Source organism: Microtus pennsylvanicus, chromosome 1, assembly GCF_037038515.1.
Source record: "Microtus pennsylvanicus isolate mMicPen1 chromosome 1, mMicPen1.hap1, whole genome shotgun sequence".
Classification (NCBI taxonomy): domain Eukaryota; kingdom Metazoa; phylum Chordata; class Mammalia; order Rodentia; family Cricetidae; genus Microtus; species Microtus pennsylvanicus.
Window position 1 is genome coordinate 208,912,963 of NC_134579.1, and position 16,113 is coordinate 208,929,075.

A 16,113-nucleotide genomic window follows, 5' to 3' on the forward strand; every position below is an offset into this window, starting at 1 on the left:
TATTAACTAATTCTTACATCTTAAATCAACCCATTTCTATTAATTTATGTATCACCACGAGACTGTGGCCTACTGGTAAGGTTGGTAAGATTCTGGCATCCTTTTCCTTTGACAGCTACATGGTGTCCCCTTGATTGTTGGGGGACAGCCTCGTCAACAGTACTTCTTGCCAGGGAAGAGGCATGGGGATTTAGAAATATAGTAAAGAATCTGAAGACGTGAATGAAAATAATAAAATGGAGAAACATATAGGATGGTATTGGGAGGGAATTCCAGTGAGTACTGAAATTCGCCTGTGTTTAATTTCCAACTGCTTAAAATATCCCTGACCCCAAAAGGTAGGAGCAAGACAAAAAATTACATTAACATGATAGAAGGAAATGAAGATGCCATTTGAAGGTCATGGGCTACATCCACAGTTAAACATTCTGCTGCTAGAACAAAGCAAGTCATGCTCACACTCTAGACCAAAACATTCTGTAGGCAAATCACTCCCTGGGTGGAATCCAACATTATCTCCATAAAGGAACTAGACCTTTAGTTGGATCCTTAGACTCTTGACGTAGGAACATATCTACTTCTCTATGCCTGGAATACAAAGTTTGGCTATTAGCCATGTCTGTTGACAATAACCTTGAGAGAGCAGAACTCTCTGGTCTGCATCTAGGTGAGACCTTTGTTTGAGGTGGAAGCACAATAACCTTGAAGGAACTAGAGGTAAGTTCCAACTCTCTGACCTTTGGTTAACGTGGAAATAGACTCACATTTTTGGGACTCCACAATTGATTCTGCCTACTCTCTTTATATATCTCTATTCAGATTTTCCTCCTGGCTTTACTCTGCTAAGTCATTGGTTAAAAAAGCTTTATCAATCAACTAATAAATAAATAAATAAAATAAAAGCAACACATATATAGAAGGACCTCCTAAATAGTCCAGTCATGCTCATATATGTGTGTATGAGTATGTGTGTATACGACATATGCCCATGTATGAGTACAGTTGCCTGTGCATGTTCATATGTGTGAGTGTGTGTGTGCGTGTGTGTGATGTGTGTCCATGTATGAGTTTACTTGTTCATGCATGCTCATATGTGTGTGGAGGCCAGAGGTTGATGTTGAGTGTCTTTCTCTATCACTGTCCTTATTTTCTGAGATAGTCTCACTGAACCTGTTGCATTCTAGATAGGCTGGCCAGTGAGCCCCAGGGACCCTCCTCTTTTCTCTTCCCCAGTGTTGGGCTTATAGACGTGCCCTGCCCCCATTGGCTTTTATGTAGTTTCTGGGGATTGCATTTTATCCATTTATTCGTTTGAAGTGAGGACTTACAGTGCCCATTTACTTTAATCCTGGCTTCTGGCACGCCATTAAAGAGTAAGGAAAACAGGGTCATTCTTACCTCAGGAAGTCTGCTTAGAAATCTGAGGCAGAAGTCCTAATCTTGGGTATCAGGAAAGTCATGGTCAGTTACTATCCCTATCCCTAACTTTTTTTTAAACCAAAGCTAAATTATTATTTTTGTACTATTGTTTTTCTAATGTTTGGTTGTAGTAAAATTTACATAACAAGGGCCTGGAGAGATGCTCATATGTGCAATTCAGTGGTATGGCACATGATCAGGGTACCCTCCACTATCACCGCCCTTTGCCTCCAGAACTTTTTCGACTCTATTCCTGTTAAGGGTCACTTTCCATCTACTTCCACTCCATGGTCTCATCTGAACTTTCTTCTCAGTTGCCAATTCTATGTCCTGCTATAAAAGCAAAATGATATGAACCTCACTCAGCATGGTGGTGCATGCCTTCATCCTAGTACTTGGGAGGTGAACACAGGAGGACCAGGAGTGCAAAGTTGTTCTCAGCTATATAGCAAGTTCGAGAGTAATATGAAAACATTTCTTTAAAAAAAAAAAAGAAGTCCACAAAAAATAGACAACGACAGAACACAGGTCTCACCCTGTGTTTTGACCTGCCTGGTCTTTTTTCACTTTGCAGGATGCCTTCTTTGTTTATCTGTGTGATAAAATGTATCAGATTTTCACTCCTTTTTAAAGTCAAGTAATATCCCATGGCAAGTAGACACCTCATTCTATTTACCATCCATCCATTGGTTGACACATTAGTCCCTTGTGAGTGAGACTGCAATGGTTAATTGGCATCCACGAGTCCCCTGAAATCCTTACCTTGAGGTTTTGGGGTAGGTGGCTGGGAGTGATTTGATAGATCATGGCTCTTCCATGTTTGGCTTTGTGACGGGAGGTGCAAACATTGCCTGCAGCATGGAACCTTTTGCCTGCTTAGCGGTCATGGACCAGAGCTCAGTTCACCCATGTCCTCGGTGGTCATGGACCAGAGCTCAGTTCACCCATGTCCTCGGTGGTCATGGACCAGAGCTCAGTTCACCCATGTCCTCGGTGGTCATGGACCAGAGCTCAGTTCACCCATGTCCTCAGTGGTCATGGACCAGAGCTCAGTTCACCCATGTCCTCGGTGGTCATCGACCAGAGCTCAGTTCACCCATGTCCTCAGTGGTCATGGACCAGAGCTCAGTTCACCCATGTCCTCAGTGGTCATGGACCAGAGCTCAGTTCACCCATGTCGTCAGTGGCATTTTCTGTCTTTGTTTCCATTCTTACGTTTTTCGGTTGTTCGTGATCTTACCCCTTCAGTCTAGAATTTGAGATTATAATTCAAATTTATAGTCCTTATTTTTTTTTACTTGAATATAAAACAGAAATAGAGGATATTTGGCGATGGATGTCTCTAAAATGCCAGTTCTTGTAGAACCACATGTCATTTGAACTGAGACTGCTACTGAGGGCCTGGGCCCTTGGTAAGTGGCATGTAGCATAGCCTTCAGAGTTGGCATCCACTGAGGAGGTGGATTAGGTGAGAGCCCACCAGCCTCAGGTTGCTGCATGCTCAACCCTCCCCTGTCTTTCCAGCCCAGCCCTGCTCCCGGCAGGCTCCTGAGGGCTCTTTCTGCTTCTGTAGTACTTCCATGGTCCTGGATGTCCAGTCTTATTCCAGGACACAGTTTTGTTTTTTTTCCTCTGAAGATGCTACAGTTCCATTTTCTCTCTGTTGGACCTTTGTAGAATGCTCAGTATTATAGCTGTCTTTTCTGTGCATGGAACAGAGGATCACAGAATATCCTCTTGACGAGTCCTGTTTGCTTTACCTTAATTTTCTTGAAGCCACATTCCTCGAAGGACTCATGGAACTGGCTCTGTGTTGGCAGTGAGGGTGCCTCGGGCCACAGGCACAGTGCAGCGATTGGAGGAAGATCACTCAACCCTGTTGAGTATAATGCTTTTCTTTCAGTGATAATTTGCTTGAGTTCCTAATAAGAAAATTTAATTTTTACTTTTTAATCTTTTATTTTTTTAAAAAAATTCAATGAAAGAGATGTGAGAAGTTAAAAGAATTAGCATAGTAAGGTCATTTCCAACTATTCCCTGACAGTGTGTGTCATAGCTAAGCAAAAAACAAGTGAGCAGTGTTACATCCATTAGAAGTGGAGAAATGAAAGCTCAAGTTTGAGGGGAAATTTGGATGATACAAGTTTTATTTTCCATTATAAAAAACTGGAAAACTGGTGAAGCCAGCCTAGTCTACAGGCTAGCCAGAGCAAGAAAAGTGAGGTCCTGTCTTAAAAACAACATAAAAAATGGTGAGGGGAGAAAGCACACACACACACACACATACACACACACACACCAAAAAATGGAGCAGAGAATGTAGCATGTATAATAAAAACCCAGAGACAGATATTGGGGTTCAACCTGAACATCAGAAAACCAAAACAGCCAAGCCATTAGAGAGCTCTGACCTCTAAGAAGTCTTCAGACTGAAAGAGAGAGAGAGTTCCTATCTCACCCTGCCTTATATTCCTCTCTAGTGCTGGGATTAAAGGTGTGCACCACCACCGTCTGTGGCTAAGTAGTGTGGCTGCTGGGATTAAAGGTGTGTGCGACCGATACCTGGCCTGTATGGTTGACTAGTGTGACTGCTTTCCATTGCCCTTCAAACAAGCTTTATTTATTAAAACATAAAGAATATACCATTATCAGAGAACATATCAGAGGAGGGTCAGGTTGAGTATCTTGATATATCTGCATTCCATCTGAGAAATATCTCAGGGAAAAGACCCATGGGTTGATATGATGTCCATTTGTGTTCCATATGCACCATGTACACACAATGCAGAAGTAAGATTGTACAGTGTTAACACTACACTTGTGTTGTGGCCACTGCCTTGCCCCAGAGGGCAGAGGTGGGACACTGCTTCTCCTGCCATGCTGGCATGCTGGATTTTGCAACATTTTGGATGAGGAACACCCAGCCTGAGTGAGTAGATGAAATACTTCCAATTGCTTCCAGGTCAAAAGTAGTCACTTAGAGGTTTGAACATGACTCCATCTAATTATGGACTGCAGTGCTCTGAAGAATAGCATGATGTCCAGCAGTCGGTCTGCTCACGTCTTCTTTGTTTCTTGGAAACAGTGGATTAGTGACCACCAAAAGTAAGAGTTGTGATGGATATAGAGAAAAAGAGCAGGAAATTGTCAAATTTAGGGATCTTAATAGTTGGGATTACAGACTGTCTTAGTTAGGGCTTTGTTGCTCTAAGGAGACACTATGACCATGGCAACTCTTGTAGGGAAGACATTGAATTGGGCACAGGCTTACAGTTTCAGAGGTTTGGTCCATTATCACCATGGCGAGGAGCATGGTGGCGTACAGACAGATGTGGTGCTGAAGGATAGGTGAGAATTCTACATCTTGATCCTCAGGAGACTGTGAGCCACACTAGGTGCAGCTTGAGCATAGGAGACCTTAAAGCCCGCCTCCACATTGACAGACACTTCCTCCAATAAGGCCACACCTCCTAATAGTACCACTCCCTATGGGCCTATGGGAACCATTTTCTTTCAAACCACCACACAGACCAGGTTTTTTTATTGTTCTTGCTATTATTATTATTATTATATGTATTTGTATGCCAGAGATGAACATTGGGAATAGGTTTAAGTGTTCTCTAACATTTTCCATATTTTAAGACAGTTTTTCACTGAACTTTGGCTGGACTGACTGGCTAGCAAGCTCTGAGATTTGCCTGTCTGGCCACTACCACCCCTGGGGTGGGTAGAGATACCCAAAGGCCTTGTATGTTTTTTACATGGGTTCTCAGCTCAGATCCCCAAGCTTCCAGAGCATGCACTTTCCCGGCTGAGTCCTCCTCTCCCCAGTCCATCTATTACCAGGATTTCTTCCTGTTTGTACAGACGTGAACTGGGAGTTGCTCATGCAATGTGGTGTATTTCTTGCCTGTGCTGGGGAGCAACTCTTCCAGGGGCGCCTGCACACTGCCCTCTAGCAGACAGCTGCTCAGGCCTGCAGGCAGGAGGTGGTTGCTCTCCAGAGAGAGGACCTGCCTCTGCTTCCTGGATCTTCTTAGGGGTCATTAACTTCTTTTCAGATTAGATTCTGGTTGAACCTGGGCCATGTGGGGTATTTTACTAACAAGTACTCTAGCTTTAAGAATAAGGAATAATTTCCATTGAAAATGGCACGAAGCTTGGCCTGATGAAACGCAGCTGTAACCAAGGCTTTTGACAGCCCCACAATTTCTGCAAATGGTTCATAATTGATTGCCTTGTCTCTATTTAAGGGTGCCTATTACTGTCACAGCTCTTTGTGTGACCCTGTCAGCCTCTCCTGTAGGGGATTTTTTTTCTCTCTAGCATTGTTAGCAGTTGGCATACGTTATTATGATAGGGGGGAGTTTGAAAGGAATAAATAATTTCTCTTCGGGCGAGGGAGTTGAAGGAGTTTCTGCTTTGTTTTGGGGGTTTCTCCAGGTGTGTTAAGCAGTCTCCCACAGACAAGCCACTCAAGTACTGGGGACTAGCAGTAGACATGTGTCACTTGGTGGGTCTGCCGTTCCTTCTACATCTGCTGTAACCTCCTGGTACCTCTCTGGAGCAGGCAGGCTCAGAGTTTGGGGTAGGAATCTAGCGGAAGGGGGTGCACCATCTCCAGGCAGCAGAGAAAGGACTTGGTGGCGCTAGGACATCCTTGTGGATGTGACAGGCAAGAGCAGTTTGGGATTGGTTTCTTTTTTTTTTTTCTCTCTCTCTCACTTCATTGCCTGGGGATGAGAACAGGAGGGGATGCGTGCCTTCCACGCTTTCCAGCAGCAGCGGACTCTAAACTGCTTTCTCTGCCATTGAGAAGGAACAGGTGCCTCTGAACCTGTCTTTTTCTGTGCAAGCATGTAAGTAAATGCAGGCTTGGGGTTCCAGGGTGCAGGTCTTGATCCAAGAGCGGGCATGTATGCATGTTTTCTTTCAGGACTGAAAGTTGATGGGGACGCTAACAATGTCTAAGGTTGTTGTGCGGACAGCAGGGTTCGGGTCTGTTTGGGAGGGGTCCTGAGAGCAATTTTGAAGCACTCTATAGACGCAAAGAGAACTTTTGTATACTGGCTCTATGGTAGTGTCAACTTCACCTTTCTCGTTCTGAGGTCTGGGAGTCAATCTCTAAAACAGTTTTGTCAGTTTGAAATGGATGTCAGAAAGAGCCATGCAGAAGCGTCTCCTCTGTGTACTGTATTTTAAAGTGAGGGAGAGAATTGGATTGTTGCAAATCGCTTTCTGCTTGAACAGGTTCCTGGGAGCATAGCCCATGCTTGCATTGGGCTACGGCCGTGAAGTAAATACATGCAAAGAGAAGGAGAAAGGGAAAACCTGTTTTCTGCAAGGTGAGCAGAGCTTCTGGTGTAGTTCTTCTGCCTCAGTTAATTTTCTAGATTTGAGAGGAATTTTATGTAATCACCTAGTGTAGCTGTGGCCGCGATTATTTTTTGCAGTTTGTAGGCGTCGTGTTGGTAGAACAGGGAGCATTGGGAATCGAGATGTACAGTGTAGCAACTGTGTGTTGTTGTTCTTTGTGCTTTGATCATTTTTAAAGATATGTTTTGGCCCCGTTGTGTGTTCAAGGCAGAAGAAAAGAATACACACTGACAGTTAGCTCCCTTGTAACCAGGGGAACATAACTTGTATTTAATATTTGACTCCTGCCCACTCATTTTGCTCAACCTTTTAAGTTTCTCACATGAATTGCTTTTTAAGAGCTTGCATAGCGAAGAAGCTGAAGCTAAAGGAGAAGGTTTTGGGGAGTATGATTTGAGCCCCAGCATTCCTTAAGTGTTTACATTTGAGTTTCCAGCATTACCCCAGGACCTTCTGGGTTGTAAGATAAGATTTGTTAGAAAGTTAAACTAAGCATCGTTCATTTAGGGACAGTAGGCTGTTGCAGAGCTGCTCTTAGTGGAGTGATGTATTCATGGTCTTTTCTTAAAGCTAAGCACACCTATTTTTAAATAGAAGTCATCTGAACTAGCCCTATTTTAATGGGCAGGGGATGGTATCTTCAAGGTAAAATGCTTGTTCCTTAAACAGTGACTTGGGCATGGCATTCTGCCATAGCGACCTTCTCTCTTGACGATTTCACTTCATGAAGTCCGTCCTTTCAGGCGGTGGCATGCCAAAAGGAAATATTGACTAGGTGAGCAAGCTGAGTTTAAATCCTGTTATATCAGGATTTATCAGTCACCTGGGCCGAGTTATTCATCTTTTAGGGGATTGAGTAGTCTCCCCTGACAGATCTACAAGTAAATACTCTACTCAAGTCTTGGCATCTTCATTGGGGTGGGGTAGGAGTGGGGTTTGGGGAGATTCAGTGCCAGACAAGAATTCACATACAAATATATGAATGTCCTAGTAAAATACTACTGAAATTAATATGAGTATGACTTAAACACCGTAGGTGCCCACCAGCCTTCTTGGAGTTGGTGTCAGTGGTTAAAGTCTCCTGAGCTGTTCTCTGGCATAAAAAAAGAATCAGACACCAGGGACCTTAGAAATTGGGTCCACTTAGTGTTCTGTTGTCTTTTTTATGATTCGTTTATTTCTATTTCACATGCATTGGTGTTTGGCCTGCATGTGTGTATGAGGGTGTTGAATCCCCTGGAGCAGGAGTTACAGACAGTTGTGAGAGCTGCCCTATGGGTGCAGGGAGTTGAACCCCAGTCCTTTGGAAGAGCAGCCAGTGCTCTTAACCTCTAGCCCATCTCTCCAGCCCCCTCTGTTTTAGTCATACAGATAACACATAATAGATGTAGGGAAGTCTTCTCAGGGAGATTGCCATACATTGGCTGTAGAGACTGAGTAGCGAAGCTGTGTGTTTGGTCTGCTTTCTTCCTTAAAAGGCAGGCTTGCGAGTGTCCAGTCACTCAGGGAGGTCAGAGAGGTCCTCTCAGGTGAGAGGTGGGGTGCATTTAAGCTGGAGAAGGAGCAGGTTGCTGAGAATTTGTATTTGGCTCTCCGGTAGCGTTCTGTATTTTAGCGCTGTACTCCCGTGGAAAAGAGACCTGGTGCTAAGTTAGTTGGACTTAGTGGAGGCAACTTGGTTGAGTTTTCCCTGCAGCCTGAAAGAACATTTGATCTCCTGGTAGTTGGATATCTGCCCTCCATCTCATGTTCCTAAGTGCAGGCTCTCAGTGTTCAGTTCTTCTGAGTCTGTCCTTGGTCATCAGGGCTAATAGGTGACCAATGGGGTGTGACATGCAGAGGTCACCCCTGGGTCCTGTCCCGCCAAGGGTCATTTAAAGTCTGCAGAGTTAGAGATATCACTCTTCCCCTTTCTATTCAGGGTGTCAGAGACAGTCCAAAAGTGACAAGCCGTGAACTTGTACTGTAGAGTAACCTTGAGACCCCAGAGGTGCAGATGTGACCACAGCAGCTGTTCTGAAAGCAGCTTGGGGCAGCTAGCCCTCATCCTGGGGACAGAATCCTGTCCGAAGGGAGGAATTGGGAAGGAGTCACCCTGCCCATGTCCTTCCTCCCTGCTTCTTGCAGCTGGCCTCATCCCCTTCATCATGACTGATTCCCCTGATCAGATTGTATGCCAGAATGAGAGAAATCTGAAATGTGGGCAGGGCTGTTATCGGCGTCTGAACTTTGAGCAAGCTGGGCTGGGATGCACAGACCTGAGTGTCACCTCATGGTAAACTCAGCTGTGTGTGAAGCCTCAGACATGATGACCGCTCACTGAATGAGACGTGGGGCTGTGTGGCCCTGAGGCTGTGAGTTTGCCTGCAGTGGAGCACAAACCATGCGGTTTCCCATGTTATCGGGATGTGTGGCTGTCTAGCACTGGAGTCCCCAGAAAGGCAGAGGTTCTAGAAGATGACCTGAGAGACAGAGTAGCCCTGAGGTATCTGATAACAACTCGAGAAAGCAGGTACCCCATGTCCTTTTTGGATTTTGATGGTTATCACAGGGAAGGGGTCAATAGCACCTGGCTCAGTGAGGTTGGGAGGTCTCATAGCGGTCCTTCATTCCCTTCCTTCCCTGCCCTTCCATCTTCAGGTTCTGTGGTCCCTTTGTGACATCTCCTCAGGGGTCCCTCGGTCCTTTGCCCACCTGCGTCCCATGTCTCTGCTCTCTTACTCATCTCTGCACTTTTCCTTTACATTCTGGTTTTTTTCGTTTGTTTGTTTTGTTTTTCTGGAAGAAAAAGGAAGGAGGAAAAAAAAAAACCCGAAGCCACAAAGAGGCTGCACTGTAGGGCGGCAGAGTGAATCACCCCAGAGAGCAGGGCTGGGGGCAGGGCTTGTCAGGTGGAGCATTGGCTCTGAAATTAACTCGCTGTCAGGCACCCAAGTGTTGAAGGGATAATTACATGCCCTCTCCTCACGGCTGGGGTGATGACTAACAGGAAAGTGACTTGGAGATGCCCCAGAGATGAAGCCACCCAAGGATTTGACCCTGACTGGGCAGAGATGCTTGCCAAACAGGACACCCGTCACCTGGCCTTGTCTGTTTACAGAGATGTCCCCCCTCCCCCCGCAAACAGGGTACCCGTCACCTGACCACATCAGTTTGCAGCTTCTTGCACTTTCTCTCCCTTGGCTCCAAGCAGGGGCCCTGTCTGAGATGAGAGTCTTAAGAGGGATCCGCTTATCCTCACCAGGGGGATGAAGTAGCTGGTCAGTCACCATAGGTGGTGGGATGGGGTCTGCAGTCTGCACTCCTTGTCCCCAGCTTTCCGTGTTGTCACACCTGCAGAAAGTCAAGATGGGGCTGAGTGGTGATCTTCCTGGGCCATTCCTCTTCATCCTCCATACTTCCAGCCCTCCAGTTCTGCATCTGGGTTTCCTTTTTTAAGCTCCTCTGCCCGGTGGTAAACAGTTATGGAAGCCTCCCATAATTTCACTCTGTGGCAGAGAAGAAAGTACAGAATTTGAATTTCTCAGGTCAAACCCTTCCCCTCAGTCTGAATCCTCCTTGAAGTTTCTAGAACATTCGTAGGGGGAATGGACCCATGGTGGATTCAGTAGGAGTGTTGGGTGGGTAGATTTCGTCCCATGTCCTGGACTGATTGACAATGGCTTTGTCCTTGGCTAAAGTCACCAGACTTCTGCATTGGTCTGAGTGTAAGCCCTGAGGCGATACATCTCCCTGCTTATTCCTCTGCCCAAATTTCTGATCGAGAGCAATCCTTTGCCTAATATTAGACAAGCTGCTTAGAAGAAAATCAACCTCTAGAAAAATCTGATTGGCATCAGCACTGGTTATCTGTGGTCTGGCACAGCGTCTACTGATTGAGGTGAAAACCTCTCAGATGTGTGGAGGTTTTTAAGGTCTTGAGTGAAGGTCAGGAAGGTTAGGTACTTTATTTAGGTAACTATGCAGAGTGGGTCTTTGAGAATGGGATGAAAGCTTTAGAACCCCCTAGAAACCTCTAGAAAATTGCTCATGCACTTATATAACACTGCACAGAATCCTGGGGTACGTGGCGGGGATCAGCAATGCGATGCCCTTGTGCGAGGTTTCCCGTAAGGACGTCTGTGATCCCTGAGTTTATAGCCCCCACTTAGCCTGTTTGGACTGGGGTATGTGGCGGGGATCAGCAATGCGATGCCCTTGTGCGAGGTTTCCCCGTAAGGACGTCTGTGATCCCTGAGTTTATAGCCCCGACTTAGCCTGTTTGGACTGGGGTATGTGGCGGGGATCAGCAATGCGATGCCCTTGTGCGAGGTTTCCCCGTAAGGACGTCTGTGATCCCTGAGTTTATAGCCCCGACTTAGCCTGTTTGGACTGTTAGTCTTGGTGCTGACATTACATTATTGACATTTCAGAATTAATATCAAGTACTGATGATACGGAAAGTGTCATGGTTGTTTGATCATGTGGTCTTGTCTGTGTGCGTGTGTATATACATGTTCATGTATATGTGCAAGTTTGTGTGAAAGTCCATGTTCACTTGTGTGTGGAGGCCAGAAGTCAACCTTGGATGTCTTCCTCTGTGTCAGTGTACCTGACTGTTTTGAGATGGGGTCTCTCACTGAGCGTGGGACAAACCTATTTGTCTCTACTGGTTGACCAGCAAATGCCGGGGTTCCTCCAGGCATTGAGTTTTCAGTGCTTCTATTACATGTGCATCTTACAACACCTGGCTTTAAAACTGGGTGCGGAGGAGCTGAGTTCAAGTCCTCCTATGCTATGGCAGCAAGCATCTCGCCCACTGAGCCTTCTCTCCTGCCTTCCAGTGGCATTTGGAACTTGGTTTTTATCTTCTCGTCTGCCAGCCCAGGTGAAACTAGCTACTAGAGGTTTTCTTCTAGTCTTTCATGTTTTAAAAGACACGGAGAGGGTTAATTAACAACACTCCCCACCCCATGGCAAACAATTATTAGGTTTCTGCCAGAATATATTAATTACTTCAATGGTTGCATGGCATTGGCACATTCCTGAATACCACTGGCTTCACTGTATGATGATGTTGGGACGTCGCAAAAACTTTTATTTTCTGTAATTACTGGGGGAAAAGTGAATCTGGGAAGAGTCTGATTTCAGATACTGAGCCTCAGCTAAACTGTTGTAGGCCTGGTTGCTGAGACAAACGGCCGTCTGGTGGGTTAGGAGGGGGTGGTTATCCTCTCAGTGCAGGGGTGCCTAAGTAGTGGTGGTCCCCCAGGCTGCCATGAGCCGAGCCTCATGCTGAGCTCCCCGCCTCCCCCCTCCAGCAGATCAGTCTGTGACTGTGTCTTGTTCCTTTTCTTCTAAAATAATAGCACAGTTGCGGTCTAATTTGGGCTTGCTACTGTTTGGGTGCCTTGAATGTTATCTAATCTTTCATATTTACCAAGAGCAGGGAGGATGTGGTGTAAAAGCCGCTCCACAAAGGCCTGCCCAGACGTTAGCCATTGGGCAGTCATGCGGACGCCTTGTTTCAACATTGTTGTTTGTGTGCAGATCGTCAAGTGGGAACTCCATTGTGCAGACTGAATGAAGGTGCGTTCACACCTCAACACAGCTTTTCTGCCTTTTGTTCCTCTGAGCACATTGTCACCTTTTCATAATGTCTGGGTCCCACAATGCAGCCGCTTATACTTTAAAAAAAAATCTGCACAATTGTTCTGAGTCATTTTGTCACTTCCTCAAGCATTCAGCTCTAAGTAGACTCAGCTGTCACCATAGGGAGCTCTCAGGGCTTGAGGCGGGAGAGGTTGAAAAGAAACCCGACCCAGGGGCCCTGCTCAAAGGCACACAGTGTGGCTCTTGCCTTTGGTGGCCTTCTTGGGTGCCTTCTTCTAACTGCTGAGGGCAAAGAGTGGCTATTTGAGTTTTGAAAAATCAGCTTCCCGCTTTTCTTGATGTAGCACAAAGACCAGAGACCACAGGTATGTTATCAATGTTGAGGAAAAGAGAGGTCTTAACAGTATCCTCAGAGGCCAGGACAATGGCTCAGTGGGTAAAATGCTTGCTCAGCAAGCACGAGGACCTGAGTTCAAATCCCCAGTACCCATGTAAGAAGTTGAGCATGGTGATGTGGTCACGTAATAATCTCAGTGCTGGGGAAACAGTGACAGGCAGATCCGTGAAGCTCGTCAGTCAGCCAGGCAGCCATCCTCGCGAAACCGGTGAGCTCCAAATTCAGTGGGAGACCCTATCAGAAGAAAGGAAAGTGGAGAGTGATTAAGAAAGACATCCCATGTTGACCTCTGATCTCCACACACGTGTACTTCCGTGCATCCACAGGCACTCGCGTGCACACACATACACATAAACACGAAGGCACTCTCTGCAAGGGTACCGTCAAATTTCTCTTCCCCTTTTAATCCGTCTGTTTCTTGCCCCCTCCGCCTTCCCCCTTCTATTGTTTGTTCAGCTGCAGTGCACCCCGCCTTCTCTGACTCACTGCCCCTGCCCTGTCAATCTCTGATTCTCCGCTGCTACCTGAGTTCCCTAGCGTCGTCAGGAGCCACCCGGCAGTGAGTAATCGCTGACATTTGCCTGAGAGGTTCTGGCCTGGTGGGTGTCCAGACGGGAGATTTCGGGAGGAGCCACTAAAGAGCCATGGAGGTACCACAGGGCTAGAGAGGTGGCCTGCCACCTGCTTACAGCCGGCTCGGAAGGGTGCAAGCCAACGCCTTCCAGGTCTGTTCTGTCACAAGAGTCAAGGACTGTGAAGAATCTAGCCACCACCTTGTCTTGGCAGTCCCCACTGCCCACTTGTTTGAGGTCTGGGGACTCCAATATGATTCTTTTAGCAATGATTTACCAAGACAGAAACACTGGTTACTCAGCCATGGCACAAGGTGAGCTTGGAAGATTTGTCTCAGTCTGAGGTGTCAGCAAGTGTTTGGTCTCCATGCCGTCTTTGCTGCTTGGTTTCTCTTGAGCACTTGTCTGTCTGTCCGTGCTTGTCTTTTCTGCCCCCAGCCCCTGTCACCGCGCTCTTCTCAACCCAAGGCAATGGCTCTTGAAATGACAGATACATTTGTTGAAAATAGTGAGGGTAAGAATTTAAAGTTCGTCTCTCCATTTTGCTTCTGTGGTCAGCGTCAGGATGCGGCGGATGATTTGGGTGACGTCTCAGCTAGGAACGTGGTAGGTGATTATCAAGAGTGCAGAATAAATGAACTGACATGACTATTGTATCTCTTAAATACAGCAAACATTAGAAGTGTTCCTAAAATGACAAAGTGCCATTGGGTTGTATGTGTGCTCGCTGGAGACAAACAGCCCGGGCATATAATAGCCAAGCCAAATGAGCAGCAGACAATTTGATGCTTTACCTGCTCGAGGGCGTTTCTTCTCATAGCCCGTTAGTACAAGGCAGAGCCTCTGGAAGTGTGTGTGTGTGTGTGTGTGTGGTGGCTTCAGTGAAACCCTGGTCCTGTGTCCTGTGTCTCTGGCTCTGTTCCACTCTTCTTGAGTGGCTGGGCTTCATGCTGGATCCATGAAACCTGGAGAAAGGACACACAGTGAAAGCGTGCACTGTCGTTGAAGGTGGTCTAACAGGAGCCCATGGGAGGGGAAATAGATGGTTTTCTGGCACTGTGGTGGGAGTCGTGCAGTTCTGATCAGTCTTGGTCATACCCTCTATGTGCTAACTGTATGTAATGGCTTTCCTTAAAGGGGAAGCACAAGTTATAGAGGACAACATTCAAATGACCTTGAAATTAAGAGTTCACCGTTGGTCTGCAGCAGGTCCAGGCAACAAAAGGGCCCCCTTTTACCATCAAACCAGAGCCTGTGCTGGTTGGCTTTCTTACAAAGAACATATAGGAACAGGCCATGTATGGTAACTATGTGTCCTGCGTGTCTATGGATTTTGACCTGTTCCAGGCCCAAGGCTGTCCCTAGAAATACATTTTAGCATGCTCGTGGACAATGGATGTACAAGATGGATCGAAGTGGCAAGAGCTATTTATTCTCCTGCCGCAACTGATTGGAAAGTGCATTAGACAGAGGGGTCTTAATTCGCTGTGTGAAGTAGACGGACAGATAGGCCAGGAGGGCCAGAGCCTTTTTACTGTCTTCAGTGGGCTTGGGAAAAATCATTTTGTCTCCCTGCCCCAAGTACTAGTTAAACAGTGGTGTATACCCCCATATACTTACAGCTGAGAGGTGAAACTCAACTGAGCTGATGTGTATAAATGGCATATATTGAAAGGGGCCTTAAGCAAGATGGCTGCTTTTTCTCTATGTGTATGCTATGATTTTTTTTTTTTGAGGCAGTCTTAGGTATTCCAGACTGGCCTTGAACTTACTATGTGACTGAGAGTGACTCTCCTGCCTCCACCTCCCGAGTGCATCACAGGTGAGTGCTGGAATTGCAGGTGTGCTCTACGGGGCTGGATGATATTAGACTGAGGACTGAACCTAAGAGTTGGTGCCTGTTGCATTAGCCCTTACTGACTGAGATGTTCCCAGCCCTGCTAGGAGTATAAACGCATCATCTCACTGAAGGCCAGTTTTTCTCCACAGCTCTATCAGATTCTTATTGCGGCCCTTTTAGCCGGCAGAGGTTGACACACTGGCCATTAGCTATTGGGCTAGTATGTTGCAGGTCTTCGGGAATGCCGGCCTCGAGACTGTGTCTGTCAGATGATACAGGGGATTTCCCGTGAGACCACTCTGCCCAGCAATGATGGTAGAGTAAGGGGTGAGCATGTGCTTAAACAGCAGGGGTAAAGTTAGGGTCTGTGTGACCAACAACAGAACATGTTGCTAGAAATGTGGGCGCGACTTGTTTGGTGATTTAACTTACCCTCCAAACTATTAACTTACATAAACAACTTTTTGGTTTCCTTCACTTTAGTAAGTGTCTGAAAGAATCTATTTCATCCATATAGAATGAGATTTTCAGTAGTCGTTAAAGAATTTGAAACGTCTGGTCGGAAAGCTTGTAGGTCGTGGACTGGTAACTACTCATTCAGGTGTCTTCATCTGAGTAGCAATAAGGTCGACAGCGTAAAGTCCATAACAACACTACGATATAGTGAGTACTGTTGCCTTTGTGAAAATAGCCACTTCAAATACATTTGGGGGCACAGAAATATACTTGCGAAGAAACAAAACGTTTTGCTTTTTGTTAGTCTTGTCAGACAGCTTCTTTCTGGGCCCCAGCACACAGGAGCTAAGTGTCCTTGCTGCAGAGTGAGCATTGGAGGCTGTGGCAGGCTCTCCTAACAGCACGTCCACGATTTCTGGCAGTAATTGCTGTTCTGTTTGTTGCCCTGACTTCTGTCTGTC

General features: G+C 46.2%; 1 protein-coding gene across 6 annotated transcripts in view; it reads left to right on the forward strand.

The window, feature by feature from the left end:
- Positions 1–16,113, forward strand: part of Tiam2 (TIAM Rac1 associated GEF 2) — a 207,184-nt gene that overhangs the window by 163,319 nt on the left and 27,752 nt on the right. Inside the window, exon 1 of one of the 6 annotated variants that reach the window (XM_075950182.1) lies at positions 5,874–6,278. The exons of 3 other annotated variants lie outside the window; for them this stretch is intronic. The gene's annotated coding sequence lies outside the window, so the exon portion shown is untranslated. Of the gene's footprint in view, positions 1–5,873; positions 6,279–6,674; positions 6,765–13,311; positions 13,671–16,113 lie in introns of those variants that run through there. 2 more of the 6 variants (XM_075950193.1, XM_075950199.1) reach the window with 2 other exon arrangements.